Below are 18,740 nucleotides of genomic sequence, written 5' to 3' on the forward strand. Positions count from 1 at the left end.
ATTGCCTATTCCTGTGCTTTCCCTTATAGGTTTGGACTGCTAATTTAAGTTAAAACAGAAAGTCCAAAATCTTAAACTAATTCAATAAAAGGTTATTGCTTCTCTATCAGTAACAGCAGTTGTGGATACTGTCACGTGACAAAACATTTTAACCCCAGACTTATTCTTTATTCCATGGGACTAGATTACATTTCTGGTGACTTAAGCAGCCCTTATGAAACAATGTGGACTTGATATAATTTTCACATAAGTTCATGCCATGTCCTGTCTGTGCTAACTATATATAAACATAAAAGTCTCAGCTCATGTCCAGAGACAAAGAAGGGTGTCTACTGTCACTGGGGATGGTCAAGACTGCAGGGAATCATACTCTTCTTTTTCTTGTCCCAAAGGCACATGCCTTCTTTGCAGGACATGTGCCACTTCTGGCAACCCATCTTCGAAATATCATAGTGCGTCTCAGACAGAACTAGATGACTACTCCTCGATGCCTCCTATTGAAGCAGGTCAGAAACAGTCAGAGAACATTCCTGGGCACTGAGAATCAGTCCTGTATACTGATGAAATCTTACCACAGCCCAAGACATGGTTTTGGCTCATACCTGCTAGCATTTCCTAAATAAATCTTGGGCATAGCTTGGCAATTAGTAGTAGCCAAAACCAATTCTGCTATGTGTTTTGATGTTGCCTCTGTATTTTGGTGGGTAAGAGGGTTCCACGATATGGGCTCATGCTGGTCTATGCTATTTGTCCTCAGTGCAAGAAAATGGTCCTTTTTTATTTCATTTGTATAGACATTTCCAAATGCTAGTGCTGCAAAGCCTATCACGAATACTTTGGACAAGTTTGACCCAACAGAGTAAGCTGACAGTACACAGTGGTTTGATTGCATGATTATGGTGTTTCTGATGCCACACTGAACAACATCCAAACTAACTTAAGTGCACAGTTTTCCACCCAGTGTAGGAAAGCTTTTAGCATTTCAAAACAGCAACTGTGTCTGAGGTGAGAAAATTGCTGATTCAGCTAACATGATATAGGTGTACATTTATTGGAACCTGGACCACTGCAGTATAAAAACACTTCTGTTTTGCCTGTAACATGTCATTTTCACTTAATGGAGATTGATTTCTTACTGCATTCAGTCAGCTAAATTGTTTTTAAATGATTTCTTAATTAAACTGGTTACATATTTACATCATGTATCCAGTTCTGGGCTCCCTGGTATAAAAAAGATAGGAATCCCTTGAAAGAGTCCAGTGGAGGGCTACAAAGATAATTAAGGGCCTGGAACATCTCCCCTGCAAGCAAAGCCTGAATGAACTGGGGCTGTTCAGCCTGAAGAAAAGAAGACTGAGAGGGGATTTGATTAATGTTTATAAGTATCTGAAGTGTGGGAGACAGAGGGAAATGGCCAATCTCTTCTCAGTAGTCTGTAGGGACAGGACAAAGGGCAGTGGATTCAAGTTGGAGCACAGGAAGTTCTGCACCAATATGCAGAAGAACTTTTTCACAGTGAGGGTGATGGAGCACTGGAACAGGCTGCCCAGGGGGTGTGGAGTCTCCTTCTCTGGAGATATTCAAGACCTGTCTTGAGAGATATTCGCCTACCTGTGCAACCTGTCCTAGGGAACCTGCTTTGGCAGAGGGGTTGGACTCCTTGGAGTTCCTTCCAACCCCTACAATTCTGTGAATCTGTGAATTACGTATCTGATACTTTAATTCTTTAAAAGGCCAAGCAGTCATGATAACTGGTCAATATATGTTTAGTAAGGACTGAAACTAGACAAGGCAACCAGTGGCTTTCCTTGCTCCTTTTTAAAGGTGGTTGGTATATACATATAATTCATGCTACCAATGTCTTCCAGTTCAAGTTAGGGTCTAGAGGAGGCAGAATATTTCTCTCCGACCAGCTTCTGCCCAAAACATTAAAAATGAGAAACAGTCATGTGTCACTAAATCAGAGAATCTAGACTCATCACAAGAAATCAGACTCTGAGCTGGAAATGCAGCTGTTCATTTATACTTTTACATTCTCTATGCAAACCTCAAATAATGGCAACAAAATTTAAGAGAAATCAAACTTCAGTTAGGAGGGTGTTTTGTGTCTTTCTGCTTGTCTTATGAAATGGACTGGAAGCATGAGTCAGGGAGGAAAGTGAGAAAATCCTTTGGAAAATATGCAAAGGGAATGGAGTGTTCAAAGCACTGCTTGTTTTCTTTCATGTGATCTGCAAATATACAAATTGTAGCTTCTTTGTGGTAGCACTTAACTGTGTATGTGATGATGCCTCTTTTACTCATGGTAAATACTATCTTGTTCTGTCTTACTGTTAAGAGCAGAGTTCCTCTGTCAGTGACCAGAAGCAAGGGAATGTCTCCAGAACTTGGTCCAGGTTTCTGTTCCTGGAAAGAAATAATTAGTGGCAGAAGAGAAAAATGTTTTAAGTGTGTAACAGACATTAAAGATTATGGCAGAAGGGTAAAAATGCTGCATTTGTTAATAATAATTTTTTTTTTTTTTTCCACTGGGATATGTTCAGTAAAACCATAAGACACCAGACCAGCTTGATCTTACATACTCCTTTTCTGACTCTGGTAGAGTGGAAGTTTTTTATTTTTGACCCAGCTTACTTACAATGGTTGTCTCTTAACTCAACAAGTTTCTTCTTTAAGTGCTTGACACTCAGTCCAAACCAGAGTATAAATAAAATGTTCCAGCATAGCTGACAGGAAGAATAGTTTTCTCCTGGAAATGGAAGATGCCCTATTTAATTTCATTTTAAAAGGAATTTTACTGGGCTAAGAGGAAGAGACAACATGTGTGAAGGAGAGAGAGAAGGGAAAAAACATCCTGTGGGGAAATAGTAGTAGTAATAATAATAATAATAATAATAATAATATTAATAATGAGAAGGCCTTCTGTTTTACAAAAAGATAAAAAGAATAATGAAAAAGATAAGTAAAACTGTCCTATTGTCATGTTAACTTATATTAGTTAGTATCTGCTTACTTTGTGAGAGAGACTGCCATCAGGCATTCTGTCATGTGGCAGAAGATAAGACACTAACATTATATAAAGAGGACCAGATCCTCTTTAAGACAGCAGCTTCCCAGTCCAAAGGAAAAAAATCCACTCTCCTCACATCAGAAGTTGAGAGGGCAACTGTGATCCAAAGGGATGGTGTTACTTAAGGTAAAGAAATATTAAAATAATATTACCATGATACAGGAAAGCAATTTTGTTATGTAGCACAGTGCATAGAATACAAAACAAACCACCATTAAAACAATTAAAAAGAAAGCTGAAAACACACCCCCCCCCCCCTTGTTAAACTAAATGAGACATATTTAAACATGCTTTATGCTTTGCTTTACGGAGAGCAGCAATATACCCACCTCCCTCCCCTCCCAGGTAAAGGGTGAGAGAAGTACTTGTGGGTGCTCTGGCAAGGTTGCTTAAGGCTGAAAACACTTTGGCTTTGAACCCTTCTCTGTGAGTTATCTGAGACCCTGTGTGTCATCGTACCTTGGAAACCAGAGCAAAGAGGCAGAAGGGCACAAAAATGCGTTGTAACCTTTTTTTACAGGCAATGTAGCTGGAAAAGTTAACCTGTTCCATTTTTTTTAATGAAAGCTTTCCAGCCAAAATGTGTCTACTGACCTAGAAAATTTAGTTTGAAAGCTGTAAAAAAAAAACCCAAAACCCAAACCCCAGCCTATTAGATGATTGCATCTTCTGGCTAATGGAAATAAAAACATACTCACTTTCTCCCCTTTGGTCTGTGTATTTCTGCTCTCTGTATTGAATGCACCATTTCTGTAGGCACCATGAAATGGTATTCAAAATTCCCATCAGTAAAAGTACAGGTTTGGGAGGATTTGTTGCTTGAGTGAATTAACCTTGTTCTTTTCCCAGTGTTCAGGTGGAGTATAGGCTGAAAGCTACGTGCTGCTGTCCATTTTGTTTGTCTGCATCTAAGTTTTATTGCCAATACTCTGTGGAACAGCAGCCTACTCTGAAGGGAAAAAAACAAGCCAAAATAAAAAGAGGGCTAACTAACTGCAAAACTGTGTGCAAAGATACAGCCTCCTATCTTTGTTTTCACAGGACTGGCTGTTCTTTTCATATGGTACTTCATATAATAAAAGTGTGGGCATGTGCTTAGCTCTAGGAACGAAAACATTTCCCTTCAGGTAGGAATTTTCAACCACTCGAGGTTAAGCATGTGTTTAAATGCTGTACTGGATGAGGGCCATCATGATGTTTTCTTGAAAGCACCTTTTGGCATGGACTTAATTCTAAAGGTCATATTCCATAACAGGAATGTGGAAATTTGTTCCTACAGTCAATTGGCAGTGTCTTTCCCATGGTGAATCTCTGACCTACTGAAAATCGTGGCTGACCCTACAAAGCTGCTTCAGTTTTGCACATTGTATTCCTAGGACTGGACAGGTGAAAAGGCAAAGTAGAAAAGACATCCCACTGCTCTGTTTTAGCCCAGTTCTCTCTGGAACATAATTCAAGTTAATTCTGTAATGGAAGGAAATAGAAATTGCAAGGTAAATACTCCCAAGGTCTGAGCACTTTCACCGTTTTAATAGGTTTTCATAGGCTTGCTGTCAGTAAATAAAGCAGTTGTCAAGTGACTTTGTGAACCTTCCTGACAAAAGGCAGGTTGCAGTAACATCAGTACTGGGAGATGTTTGAGAAAAAGTCTGCACATCTTTTTCTTACCTTGCATGCTGTGGCACTGCAGAGGCATTACCAGGAGAGGTATTATCGCTCTTGGAGGGGATAGGTAAGCACCAGGAAGAGCCCAGTTTGAGTGTCCAGTTGGTCCCTACCTGAGTTTGTGATGCTGGTGGGTAAAAAAAAATCATTGTCTGCAGATGTGATACGGCTGCTGTTAAGACTGAAATGGGAATATATGAAATTGGTTCTGCCTCCCCACAGCAATGTTATAGTACTGACGTTCTTCACAGAGCATGTGAGATAAAACTTGTTTCCTGTGAATGTTCATGCAAGCAGAGTGTTTGGGGGAAAAAGGCATAAGCATAAAGAAGCCAATTAACTTTTAAATACAAGTGAATATTTGCAGAGCGTTTTTCTCCCAGCATTTTCACAGCTCTGAATAACACTATTCTAATGACAAGGTTTCACATTTTTATACTCTTGTAATTGATCTCTCTGGTACACATATTACAACAGAAAAGTTCCCTGTGGATTATTCCCTACCTGTTATATCTATTTCTGGAACGTGAAAAAAACCTGCCATTACACATCACTTTTAGGAATGGAAGCTCTGAATTTTGTCACTACCTTTTAATGTTCGGTCCTGTGGAGAAAGAGGCTTTGGAAGAGGGACATTTATAAAATACAGTACAAAAATACAATCCCAGCTTGTTGCACAGATTGGAATTGGGGAACTCTGTGAGAAGAAACCTGTTGTCAGATGTTACTGATCATCTATTTTAAGATATATTGAAATCTTTTTACAGTTCCTGACACTGAAACTGTCATGAAGCCAGCTCAGGAGCAATTTCAAATATGAGGTGATCCATTACTGTGCCTGCTAGTAGGTGAGAGGACTCACTTTGTAAGATTAGGAGAGCAGCTCCAGAAGACTGGCAACTAATCTGTAGAACCAAAGCTAGAGATTATCATATAAAATAAAGCAAAAAATGAAAACACAATAACAGCCTGGAGAAGACAAGACTGAGATCTGATTAACACTTAGAAATATCTAAAGGGTGGATGTCTGGAGGATGTGGCCAGTACCTGGTGACAGGACAAGGGGCAACAGGCACAAACTGGAACACAGGAAATTTTATCTCAAAATGAGGAAAAATTTCTTCACTGTGAGAGTGATAGAGCCCTGGGACAGGCTGCCCAGAGAGGTTGTGGAGTCTCCATTAGGTATGTAAGACCCGCCTGTACATGATCCTGTGCAGCCTGCTCTAGGTGATCCTGCTTTAGCAAATTAGTGTAATCATAGAATCACAGAATCGTAGGGGTTGGAAGGGACCTCGAGAGATCATCGGGTCCAACCCCCCTGCCAAAGCAGCTCCCTAGGACATATCACTCAGACAGGCGTCCAGGCGGGTCTTGAATATCTCCAGTGAAGGAGACTCCACCACCTGTGAAGATGGAAAACAGAAAGGGAGATTTAACCAGGCTCCCACACTTGCAAGAAAACCTTCAACTGCAAAGTATTTTTAGAGGTTTATTGGAAGTTTTCTGGATGGAGCAGGAAGCTCTTGGGATATTTCACTTACGTGCATGCCAACCAGATACAGAAAGCTATTACCAAAGTGGTGAAATGCTTGTTTTATACCTCTCCTTGATGAAAAGCATTTGATATTGAACATGTCCTTAAGTGATTTGCCTATTTTAAGTTAAAGTGACTCCATCATTGGGCCTTTCCCCTTTTCAGGAAAGCCTAGTAAGAGAAAATTTACTGCTGTGCCTCTTGATGTTACCTGGAGTTTGTCCTAAAATACAAATTAGAAGTGAACAGAGAATGTAAACATAGCACTAGTTTAACAAAATGCGTCTTTGACCTGTTCATCTCCCATTAATAGGAAGGTGGGTTTTTAGGAAACACCTTGCAAATGCTCCTTTGAGCCTTTCCCAAAGTTTGTGGTAACTATTCTTCCTCTGCCAATTAGTTTATCTTGGCACCAAGGACTGCATATTCTGCTACTTATCACAACACAGACTTCTGAGATAAATTTTATGTATTTTGAAGTTATTTGCCATTAGTCACTTCCCAGGTACTGTTCAGTCATCTTAAAATCAGTAGCGATGATATATCAAAAACAAGCTTTCATTTTCCAGAAGTATTTCTATTAAAGCATATATTCTAATGGAAGATGTCAAATTAAGGAATTTTTCTTGACAGCATTCAGTTAACTACTGTTAGCCTGATTAATGCCTAGTTGTGGGTGTCTGGGTACTTCAAGTAACCTTTGCATCTCCAGGGACATTCCCATGCAGTCTAGACATGCTCACATCCCTGCACAAGAGAGAAGTCTGGCAAAAAAGCCCTCGTAGCTGTGTTTCCAGCACTCCCTGGTCCCTTTGTTAACCTTCATGGGCAGGTTATAAGAAGCTTGTCTTCTTCACTGGGGAACTGGGATGACCGTTTGCCCCTTCCTCTCATAGGTGTAGCAAGGCTGTTTCAGCACTCCAGTCCTCCCTGTGCCCATGAGAAGCACTGTGCCTGTCAGAAGCATAATGTGTCTTGACATTTGTTCCTTAATATAGCTCAGCCTCATAGGAGCCTGACATGTGGCTTGCTGCGCTAAATAGACCACATTTCCTTCAAACACTTTCATTTCTGTAATCTTAAGTGTGCGATGTGCTGCCCTCAAGGAAGCTTACCTCTACCACTTTACTTCAAATTGAGCTGCTGTGGCAAACGCCTTCCAGAAGAGAGACTTCAGGGAGGGAGATGTTAAAGGCTTAGGTTTCTGAAAGAGCTACTTTTTAAGGGGTGTCCAGTTAGGCCTTTCAGATGCTTCTTCAAAGTTGGGAAACATTCTCAATAATGGGGAGATTGGAATACCGTGCAGGAAATGTTGGGTGACCTGGACAGCAAGTAGGATGGATATTAACGTTATGGTAGGCAGGGTCATACACTGAAGGACTACTAAGGCTCTGGGACATCATCGGTGGTAAATTAGGGAAGAAGAGGAACTGGGTGTATGAGTCAGCTAGGGGATGTCTATAAAACATTGCTGGGAAAGAAACAAAGACAATCCTAAAACAAAACTGAAGAAGGCTTTTTCAGTAAGGTAAGGAAGTATGATGGCACTGTACAGTACCCTGGGGAGGTCTTTGTCTAAATATTGTACACAGTTTTAGTTAGACAAGTTTCAGCAGGATAAACTGGAAGAGGAATGGGTGCAAAGAGGAGATAATTTATCAGACAAATGCAATACCCATGTTACAAAGCCTAAAATAACACGGTCTCACTTTCCCATCAGTAGGTCAAAGTGGGTAAAACACAAGGGAAAAAGAGCAATTGAAGGTAAAGTGCAGTTCTGGCACAAATCAAAATAAATATAAATATTCAAGAATTCCTTGTAGTCTGCTGGACAAGTAGCTGAGATTATCCTGACAGCACAGCAAACAAGCAAATGGTCAGCTCAAGCCAAACAACCTGAGTGTCTCTCCACAGCATATCTACAGCTTCTGCAGGGTTCCTTCCCATAGGCTGTTGTGAATAAAGCAGTGTTCATGAGCTGAAGAATCATTCAAATTAAGTCATGAGATAAAAAAAATCCAAGTGACATCTATCAAACCCCAAAACATGGCTTCATGCCGAGGAAATCCCTGAGCTGGGGCTGAGCTAGGAAGTCCTTAAGCTTGGAAGCTGTGGTCACTTCTGGGTGTTGCTGCCACGTGGTTGCCTCGCTGTTACTCAGTTCCATGGGCATTCACTGTTGGTCACAGTTAAAGGCAGAACACTGACAAAATTTCAGTATGAACTTGAATGGCCAGTCCTATGTTTCTACACTGATAGCTTCAGACCAGCTAGCTTAGCTCCTGGGGTGCACTAACCAGGTGCCAAAAGCTCACTGTAGGATAATCTACCTGTTTTCTTCATGAAATATATGGCAAGGAAACAGGTCACACCATGAAAATTTGAGACATTAATCCCAGAAAAAATATTTTTGTTCATTTCTCTATAAAATAAAACTAAACCAACAAAACCCCCACAAACCCACCAAACACAGAGAGAAAACCCCCCACAAAACCCCAATAAAACCTCAACATTTTTGTTTCTGCTACATGTAATTGCATGGGACTTTTGGCATGAGGATCTTCTTTCCTGCCTGTAGACTCCAGAAAACAGAAATATCCATCAACAAACTAGACAGTGACTTCAGTGTAAGACAGGCTGTTTTAAAAAGGTATGATACAAAGAGCAGAAAGCAGCAGGCTTTGTCATTTGAGAAAGTGTAGTTCAGCATAGTCCATTACACAAAAAGGTAGGAAGAGCACCCATGCTTGGCTTACTATTTATTGGTTATGACTGTTTCAGCACAAGGGCACATTGCACTGTATGTGTTAAGGAGAGGAAAATTCTGATTGCCTTTCTGTTCTCCACTGACACAGCCTCTGACTACTCTCATCATGTTTTATCTTTTTATTTCTTCTCTGAGAGACCCGACCTTCACATCTTTGTGCATTAATTTTTCTATACCTTAGCACTGATTTTGTCTTAGCTACAGCTGCAGTAATATTTCTGGAGTGAGTCAAGTCCAAGTGAAGCAGCACCACATCTTAATGCAGCATCATTTTCACTTTTTTTTTCCTCACTGCTTTACTCCTTTCTGTGCTTTGTAAATCCTAGTGCTCTGCATGTGTCACTGTTTATAGACCAAAGATGCTCACTGAAATGCCCATGTCCAAGCCCAACTCCATTTTATGACTTCAGGCAGTGGTTATGAATTTATTTGGGAGCAAACTGTGAGACCTGGGAGCATGCCAGCTGCACCCTGACCATGTGCCAGGACACCAGGAAGAAGTCTGGATGTCATGGACCCAGGAGGAGGGACCACCTCAAGCAGCTCCTCCACCCTACAACTCACACACAACCCTTGTAGTGGCCAAGCAGCAGAAGGGGCTCCAGCCCAGGCATCACCAAGTCTGGTCTTCCCTTCTGCTGAAGGATGACATCTGCCTGGACTCAAACTGCCTCTTGAATCCTCCTGTTCAGAGCACATTGTAAAGTCAGGAGAGAGAGAGTAAGAAAGGAAAATGGAAACAGGAATATATAGGTGTTTGTGACAGAGCTGGCTGAACAGGGCAGTACCAACCACAGGAAATCTCAGTCTCAACGGATTATGCAAGGTTTACAACAGAATTTGTTGTCTTGTTCCTCATGTTCATACTACAAAAGATGGAAAAGGAACTATAAGATAAATTTTAAAAAGCATACATCAACAATTTTGCTATATTGCTTTGATTTTGGTAATTGACTCCTTTTAATTTTGCTTGATTCGTTCCAATTACTTCTCTTTGGAGATTTTTTTTCATCAATAAACTGTCTGTGAGATTACAGAAGTTCTTTAGATAGTGTTTTTTTAATCAAGCTACTATGGTTACTGACTATTCTGATATGACAGTATCTTGAGAGAGTAAAAACTATTTTTAGTTCTGAAAATGTCAAGATGTCATTCTTTTTCTTAATTAATTAAACTGCAAATATGTGTATTTACTAACAATTGCTTACAAATTTAACTTTTTAAATGATGATATTTGTTCTTTCAATAAATATTTTTAGTAAACATGTCCAGAGTTCAGTAAACACATGAGCTTTCATTTAAAGATACTCCTTGTTCCTGGGTTCTCTATTAAAAATAGCTTTCTTTTTTTTATATTATATTTTTAATTATAATTACTTTTGAAAAAATAATGTATTTCAGACAGGTTCCATATTGTCTGACCTGCAAACCACAAAGGGGAAAAGCTCTGAAATCTATTTTTCTATTTTTTTCAACATTTACAGTGATTTCCAATCATGGAGTGTCAGATATTCTCTCTGGAGAGCAATACGGGATGGTGGCTTTCTTAAGTCCTTTGGACAGTCATCTGCAATCAGATACAAATAACATTTATTTTTACTTAAGCTAAGGAATTTTGAACAGGGTTCTTAAATAATAAAATGCTCTGAAAAGTCACGTGATTTTTTTCTGGAACTACTCCAAACTTGTTTCACCTGTGAAAATCAAATCTTAAACTCCAGCTTTTTTGGGTTTGTTTTTGTTTTATAACTAGTAATTTTTTTCCTACTACTATTTTGTTGGTTTTTTTTTTTTAATTGACAGGAATTGGCAACATTGGTTCAGAGAACAGATACAAAAATTGCATATAAATATGGAAGAAAAAAAAATTAGACTTAAAACTCAAATCACCTCACTCTATCCCTGGTTTGTGATCCCTCTTGCCTTAGCTGACTGCATTTCTCTGTCTGTATTCAGTTTTGGAACAATTAACTACCATACCCGATTCTCATTTGAAATGTAAGAGCTTTCAAACAAAATAGGTTCCATCTTCAGGCATTAGCAGCAAAGAGCATCTGGATAGCACAAATCTAGGCCACAGGTTTTTGAGAAAAAACCTACTTGATTCTTCCCTCCTGCCCCCTCTGAAAGCACTGCAGCTGCCCTGGGCCTTGCACTGCGGATGTGTGACACGGTGCAAAGGTTGACACAATGCTGGGAAAGCAGAAGGAAAGTGAATGGGACTGTAAAACTCCCTCTTTTGGCTCAGTGGGGAGTCTTCAGAGTTTACTTCAGCGGAGAGGAACTCGGTTTGAGTTTCCCTTAAACAAAGCAACGCAGTAAGAGGAGCAAAACTGCCTCACTCTCCTTTTGTTTGTGTCTTTTCTTTTTTACTTTAATCACTCTGTTAGCATTAATATTGTACAGTTTCTCATCCCGTGAAGATAAACAAAGCCAGCACTCTCCTTGCTGTGTACAGGACTCCTAGCAGTTCTCTAACATTTGTCTCTTATTGGCTGCATCTCCCTGTCCATTGTTCAGCTGCTCCCACAAACTGCACACAATCACAAACACATACGCTTTCAGTAGATAATTTCAAGTCAGAGAAGTAATTAAAAGCTACAGGAATCTACTTGCTCTGTCCAAATAGCTGTAGGCAATTTCACAACTTATACCTAAAGTATTTATGTTGGTGACATGTGGTTTCACCATCACATTTCTAGTGTCTAAGGGCCCAGATTTCCCTCTTACTAATCTTTTCTTCCTTTTATCACATATAAGAGAACTTTTGTGTCTTGAGAGACATATATAGTAGTTTGAAAGGAAACCTGTATGGGTAAGACTTCTTATTTGTGTTGTGTACAATTATAAAATGTGATCTCTTACATATCTTACGTTTAGTGTGGAAAACTCTATTGAAAATTCTGTTTGAAAGGCCATGCTTGTACTTCTTCAATGCCAGTAGGTACGCATGTTGCTTTTGTAGTCCCTGGCTCAGTTTACCAAGCCTTGTTGATTGAAGTCATCTTATCACTACAGAAGGTGTTGATCTGTTGACCCATTGAGTCTTAGCCATGATCCTGGCCCTAAAAGCCTGGGGTCTCAGATCAGAATTAACTTACGACCCCCAGAGCCTTACGTGGCTTTCCTCAGGGAACAAAGAAGGCATTACAGGTTTGTCATGGATTGTTATTATTTGTATCAGAAATAGTGTGGCCAGCAGGACTAGGGAAGCTATGATCCCCCTCTATTCAGCACTGGTGAGGCTGCACTTTGAGTACTGTGTGCAGGTTTGGGCCCTTTGATACAAGAAGGATGTTGAGGTGCTGGAGCATGTCCAGAGAAGAGAAGGCTGAGGGGAGACCTTATCACCACCTACAACTACCTGAAGGGAGGTTTTAGAGGGGTGGGCGATGGTCTCTCCAGCCAGGTGACAGGAGATAGAACAAGGGGAAATGGCATGAAGCTGTGCCAGGGCAGGGTTAGACTGGACATTAGTACTTAAGGATATGGTTTAGCTTAGGATGGGAATGGTTGGACTTAATGATCTTCAAAGGTCTCTTCCAACCTTGTGATTCTGTGATTCTGAGAAGAACAACAATGCTGGTGAAGGGTCTAGAGCACAAGTTTTATAAGGAGCAGCTGAGGGAACTGGGGTTGTTTAGCCTGGAGAAAAGAAAGCTGAGGGGAGACCTCACTGCTCTCTATAACTACCTGAAAGGAGGTTGTAGCCTGGTGGGGTCCAGTCTCTTCTTCAGAGAAACAAGCAGTAGAAGAAGAGGAAATGGCCTCGAGTTGTTCCAGGGGACTTTTAAATTGGATATTTTGAACAATTTCTTCACCAAAATGGTTGCCAATCCCTGAAACAAGCAGCCCAGGAAAGTGATTGAGTCACCATCCCTGGAGGTATGTAAAAGGTGTTTAGATGTGGTGCTTAGGGACATGGGTTAATGATGGACTTGGCAGTGCTAGGTTAAAGATTATACTCAATGATCTTAAGGTTTTTTCCAACCAAACGAATTCTATGATTTTTTTTTCCCTAAAATGTTACTTCTTCATTTCTGATTTAGCACAGGACGGGAACAGTTGGACTTGATGATCTTAAAGGTCTTTTCCAACCTTGTAATTCTGTGATTCTGATTCTGTGATTATCTACCTACAGTGTAGCTGCCAAACTCCCCACAAATTGGAAGTCTTCCAAACACCAATGTTGCTAACAGAAATGAATTAAATAAACTAGATGTTGCTAACAGAAATGAACTAAATCGTAACCATCACTTTATGTGATAGTCGTCTAAAAAGATTACATTAGTGTTAAAATATATATATATATAATATAATTGGGAGAAACCAAACACACACACCAAGTCTCATGTAAGCAAAGTTAAATGTCTGTGAAAGTCCTGTACACAAACCCTGCAATTTCATCAACTTTCCTTCCCTTTCCTTTTTTTTACACATTCTTTCTTTTATTCTTGCCTCTTATAATAAGTTGAAACTCTTGAGACAGAACTGCAATCTCAGAACTAATATGTCTATTTGGTGTTGCCACAACAGTAATAATAAGCTTTTATGGGATCAGAGCTACTGTCCCAAGATCTGTTACACAGATTCACTTTGGGATATCATTAGAAAGGAAGACCAAGCAGAAGTCAATGGGTGATGCAGACATTTCCAGACCTCCTTGTCTATAAACACATTGCCAGAGGGATAGCTCTGCTAGCAAATTATAGTGCAGGTCCGCTCTTTTCACTGTATGTCTGCATGCTTATGGGAACTCAGGATGGCAGGTGAACTACTTTTCTATTCAAGTCAAAATGTTTATCACAGTTATGGCTCAAACCAAACTGTCATCTTCTTGTTAGCATTTAGCATCACACATTTTAGGTTACATAAGAAATACGCCAAACCAAGAGCATTAAAACAACTCCATAGAAAGGAAAGCAAAGCTAGGCTTTATGGTTTAAATGATTTATAAGCAGCAGCAATCAATGTGGCTTGCAAATAGACAAGATTTCACTTAAAACAGCCCACAACTGTGACAGGCAGCTACAGAAAAAACAAGACTTCCCAATTTACAAAAGGAAGTTGAGGGAAGAAAAACACCAGAAAAGGGGTAAAACAAGTTGTGGATAATACTTATTCCTGTGTTCAGCTTTAAGCATATTTCTAGCTCCATGAAGTATCTCAAGACTCTCCACATGCTTACAGGTGCACACACACTCAAGCACTTGGTTGGCTCAGAGTGCTAATGGCGAGAAGCAGAGGTCCTCCTCACATTGCTCCTGAAGTATTAGGGGAAGATTTTAGGTAAGGCAAGAACATCTTTGACAAATTTACCTGTCAATAGAAATGTTTAGTCTTACCAAGCTATTGCTCAGATTGTTTCTCTTTAGTTCCAAATAAAACTGGTAATGGGCTACGTGTAGGCACAAAAGATGTAGAGATGCTGGGCCAAGCAATGAGGCTTGGTTGCTTATATTGTTTAACTGTTGGCGTGCTCCTCAGTAGTTTTTTGTATTAAGCAGCACTCAGCAGACAGTGCTCAGGTATGATTGGGACATCTGGATATGGGGGAGATGGACAGCATCATCTGAGTAGGGCAGATATGCCATGGGAATGGCCTCGATCAGCCCAGTAGACAGTTCCTCAATCTCTTTGTTTGCTGGTATATTTATAGACAAAGAATACTCTGAGGGTGCAGGTCTTTGTGTGAGCTAACCATCAGGTCATTTGAACAAATTACCTGTCTGTCAGAGCAGCTGGGGCATGGTGAAGCCAAAATCCTTGGCTTAGAGTGGGCTCCACTACTGCCCCCAGTACCCTGCTTCCCACCTGCCCAGGCTCCCTGTCACTCTCAGCTCCTTTTTTTTCACTCTGCAACTGGGCAGGAGACTAATTTGGCTGGAACTGGAGAGGCACAGATGGTACCAGAGTACTGTCTCCAAACATACCAGCTGCTATAAACCTTGGAGTTTTTGTCGGTGTCTCCAAAACGGCTCTGTTAACAGTTTGTGAAGTGGAAAGGGAGAGAGATGTGAGAGACACCGAGTTCTCAAGTTGTTAATATTAAGTCAGTGAAATTTTTTTCATCTTGGTTTTTTAAAAATATATATTCAGTAGATTCCCAGGCTCCCAACAGCGTTCCTCTGAGCTACAGCAGTACGGGAAACCGAAGTTACTGAAAGGTAACCTTAGACTAAAAAAGAACCATCATTTGCAAAAATGAGTGGAATGATTCATCAGGAAAGAAATTATGTGGCAACAAGTGAGGTCTTTCTAAAATGCCTGGGGTTTGTAAACAATGAGATAAAGTAATCAGAAAACAAAGGCAAAGCTTTTCCCGGCTTTGAAAGCCCATTTATTCCCCTGGGTATATGGATCCTGCTCCACCCATCCCCCCAACCCCTCATTTCTTGTATCCTCTCTGTTTCTGAGGACCAAGACTTTGTACAACATTCAGAGTTCAGTCTGACAGAAGAGAAAATTCATGTTGTCCAAAATCAATACTTTCCGAAAAAGAAAACAAAAAATAAAACCCACCTATCTTTTGTTTTTAACTCAAGTAACAAAGATCTTTATATTTTTCACAGTTAACTCTCACATATTAACTATAGAATAAAAGATCAGGTTAAGAATTATAGGTGTCTTAAAGCAAAAAATGCTTTACATTTTTCTGATAATGTCCATCATTTTGCTCTTTTCTACATTCCTGACATAGATCATGGGGCTTGGATCCAAAAGTTGGCTTCCTGATCTACTGCTATTACAAGTAGACTATGAAAACTTGTATGGGAAGTAAAGAATGTGTGATATGCATAGTTTACTCCTACAACACATGTATCTTAGCAGCTAAGTATATACTGGTATATTTCCTGGTATGTACAATTAAAATGTAACATCTTTGTGACAGGAAAAAACACAACAAAAATAATTCTCAACTTTGATTATGACCCTACTGTACTTTCTCTCTGTGAAAATGTAAGCAATAGAAAAAGGTAACATTTTCATATCTCATCTCTGTCATACCTGACTAGCAGAAATACTGTTTTTCTCTTCCCTACGAATAATTATGCTTTCACCCATTTCACATGAGTATAAAAAATCCCAGGAAATATAGTATGTTCTGTATATTAATTGATTTGCCAATCCATTTAAATTTAAACTCCCTTATCCATCCATCCATGCATCCATCCATGCATCCATCCTTCCATCCATCCATCCATCCATCCATCCATCCATCCATCCATCCATCCATCCATCCATCCATCATCCATCATGTCTCCATTATGCTCGATTTCTTTGACACTTTTTATTTGCTGTATTTTGTGTCACTTCCAAAAACATGGAAGTCATAAGAGAACAATTTTTTTCTGTTTATAGTGGTCTCTATGAAAACCTTCTGCTGGAATGTAGTTCTAAGAACCGACAAAACTCAGTCAATAGGCATTCGATTCCTTGTTATTGATGGGTCTTGGAGTCAGATTCAGCTCATGTTAAAGGATCTTTACTTCTGTGACTGAGCTGCTTAAATCATATGGGTTCCTTCCCCAGCTAGCAGCTACTTTCCTGAGCAAGCACTCCATTATCTAGCTCTGAAGTTCCACCCTGATGATGTCGAAATAATATGATGCACTCAGGACTTGTAAATCATGGTGTCAAGCTGGCTGATTGACCCAAGACTGGCGTAGGATATAAAGCAAGCTGGCAGTTCGACTGAAAGGCAAATGATAAAGACTGAATGGTTAGAGAAATCTTGGCCTCTGTTACTTAGTTTCTTGCCAATCTTCTCTGTGAGGGATACTGCCACTCTGTCCCAGAAGTTTTGCTTTAGGCTGGTGTAACAACAGCCAAGCAACTTTTTAACCAGAGAAGTGGATAAAGTGGAATGAAAGGCATTGTTTAGAGAACATCAGAAATGCTGTTATAAAAACACCTGTTTCCTGGAATAAATATCTTTTACTTGGTAGATGGTCTAACACAGCAATAGAAATACTTATATTTTCCTTAGGGTAAGTATTATCAGGGAAGTAAAATTTAAATGGAAAGAGATGTGCACTTTTTGAAATAGGTATCATTTTCTGTGGTGATCTGCCAGCATAAGTCACACTTCTTGGCATGGAAAATTGAAAATTAACAAAAGCATTCTAAATGCACAAATAAGTTCCAATAGGTATGTACCTATTTAGATTTTAAAAGGCCCATATTTTACATGTACTCCTAACTCTTCTTCTTATCATAGAATGGTTTGGGTTGGAAGGGACCTCAAAACTTATCTACTTCTAACCATGGGCAGGGACACCCTCTGCTAGACCAGGTTGCCATCCTTGAACACTGCCAAGGAGGGGGATCCACAGCTTCTCTGGGCAAATTTTGTATGTAGATGATACAAAGTGACATAAGAAAATAATTATATTGATTTTTTTTCTTTATATGCATCTACACTGCCTAAATAATTGACAACCAAAGCAATAGCAACATAAAAGACAGGATGGTAATCATAAAACAGGTTTTTTAGATGTTTATTACAGAGAAATTCAATGTACAAGCCAGGTGACCAATGTACAAGCCAGTTTCTACAATGATTTCCCAAATTCAAGTGTTATGACTAAAATTCTACACACTGTAGGGTTTTTCTGTCTTGCAGTTTATCTGACTAGGTATTCTAATAGTTTGTGATGGATATGCACCAACCACAGGGATGAGTCAAACAGAAGAAATTAATTCATCATTAACTCAGACAAATTCACTAGAGATATCTTAGCAATCAAGACAGGTTAAAATATGCCTTTGTTGTTGAAGAGGAAATATACAGAAATAGGCATGGGAATAACACCAATATTTTGCTGGCTTTGGAAACTTACTGCAGAAGAGCTAAACTTACTTCTGCACTAGGCATTTGCAGTTTAGTTGGGAAGGACAATAAAACTACAAAACTTTCCTCATTGTTAAAGGGTAAAATCCAAACAGAATTAATATCTGGAAATCCCCTGACTTTCTAAACAGCTCTTTCTATTTTTAATTTGACATGCATTTTGTACCTTTGATATAGAATGGAGCAGCTAGGCTATAAAAGCATTTATTGGTGTGTCATGAAGAGGAAGTTCAGCTTTAGTCACTAACATGAAGCCACACCACTTCTGTTCACAAAAGCTGCAAGGTGTACATCCCTTATTATGTCCTGCAACATTCTGAAGAATTATATTCCCTGAAGTGCTACAGAATGCAAACCTCCTCATGATCACAGCTATTAAGAAGAACACAACTCCTCACTACTTCTACCCAAAGGGAGGAGTTGTAGTGTTGGCATTTGCTTTGCCCCAAATTGCAGCAAACATGGATTTTTTTTTAATGTAAGGGAAAAGAAAGGAAAAAAATATTTGGAAATGCTGACATGAGCTATTTTGAGCTGAACAAAAGACTGTATTGTTCCCCTATGGAAATATGACTTCAGATTGGTCGATTGGTGCTCAATTTTTGTGCATGTGAGTGGAGATGGAGGTTGTGGTGGATAATGGAAAGTGAAGTTGCATAATATGTGACAATCACCACGTAGGAAAGGGCCATCTGCAATTCTGGTGACTGTATCAACTTAATTTTTCACCTGGTTTCCAGACTTAACTTTATGCACAACTAGCTTATACCCATTTGGTCTTGAGTCAACATCATCTGTATGTTTAAATTATTTGTTCTGGGGCTTGCTGTTTGCCCAGTCTTAGATG

This window comes from Gallinula chloropus, assembly GCF_964237585.1.
Source record: "Gallinula chloropus genome assembly, chromosome: 3".
In the NCBI taxonomy this organism is placed as follows: Eukaryota; Metazoa; Chordata; class Aves; order Gruiformes; family Rallidae; genus Gallinula; species Gallinula chloropus.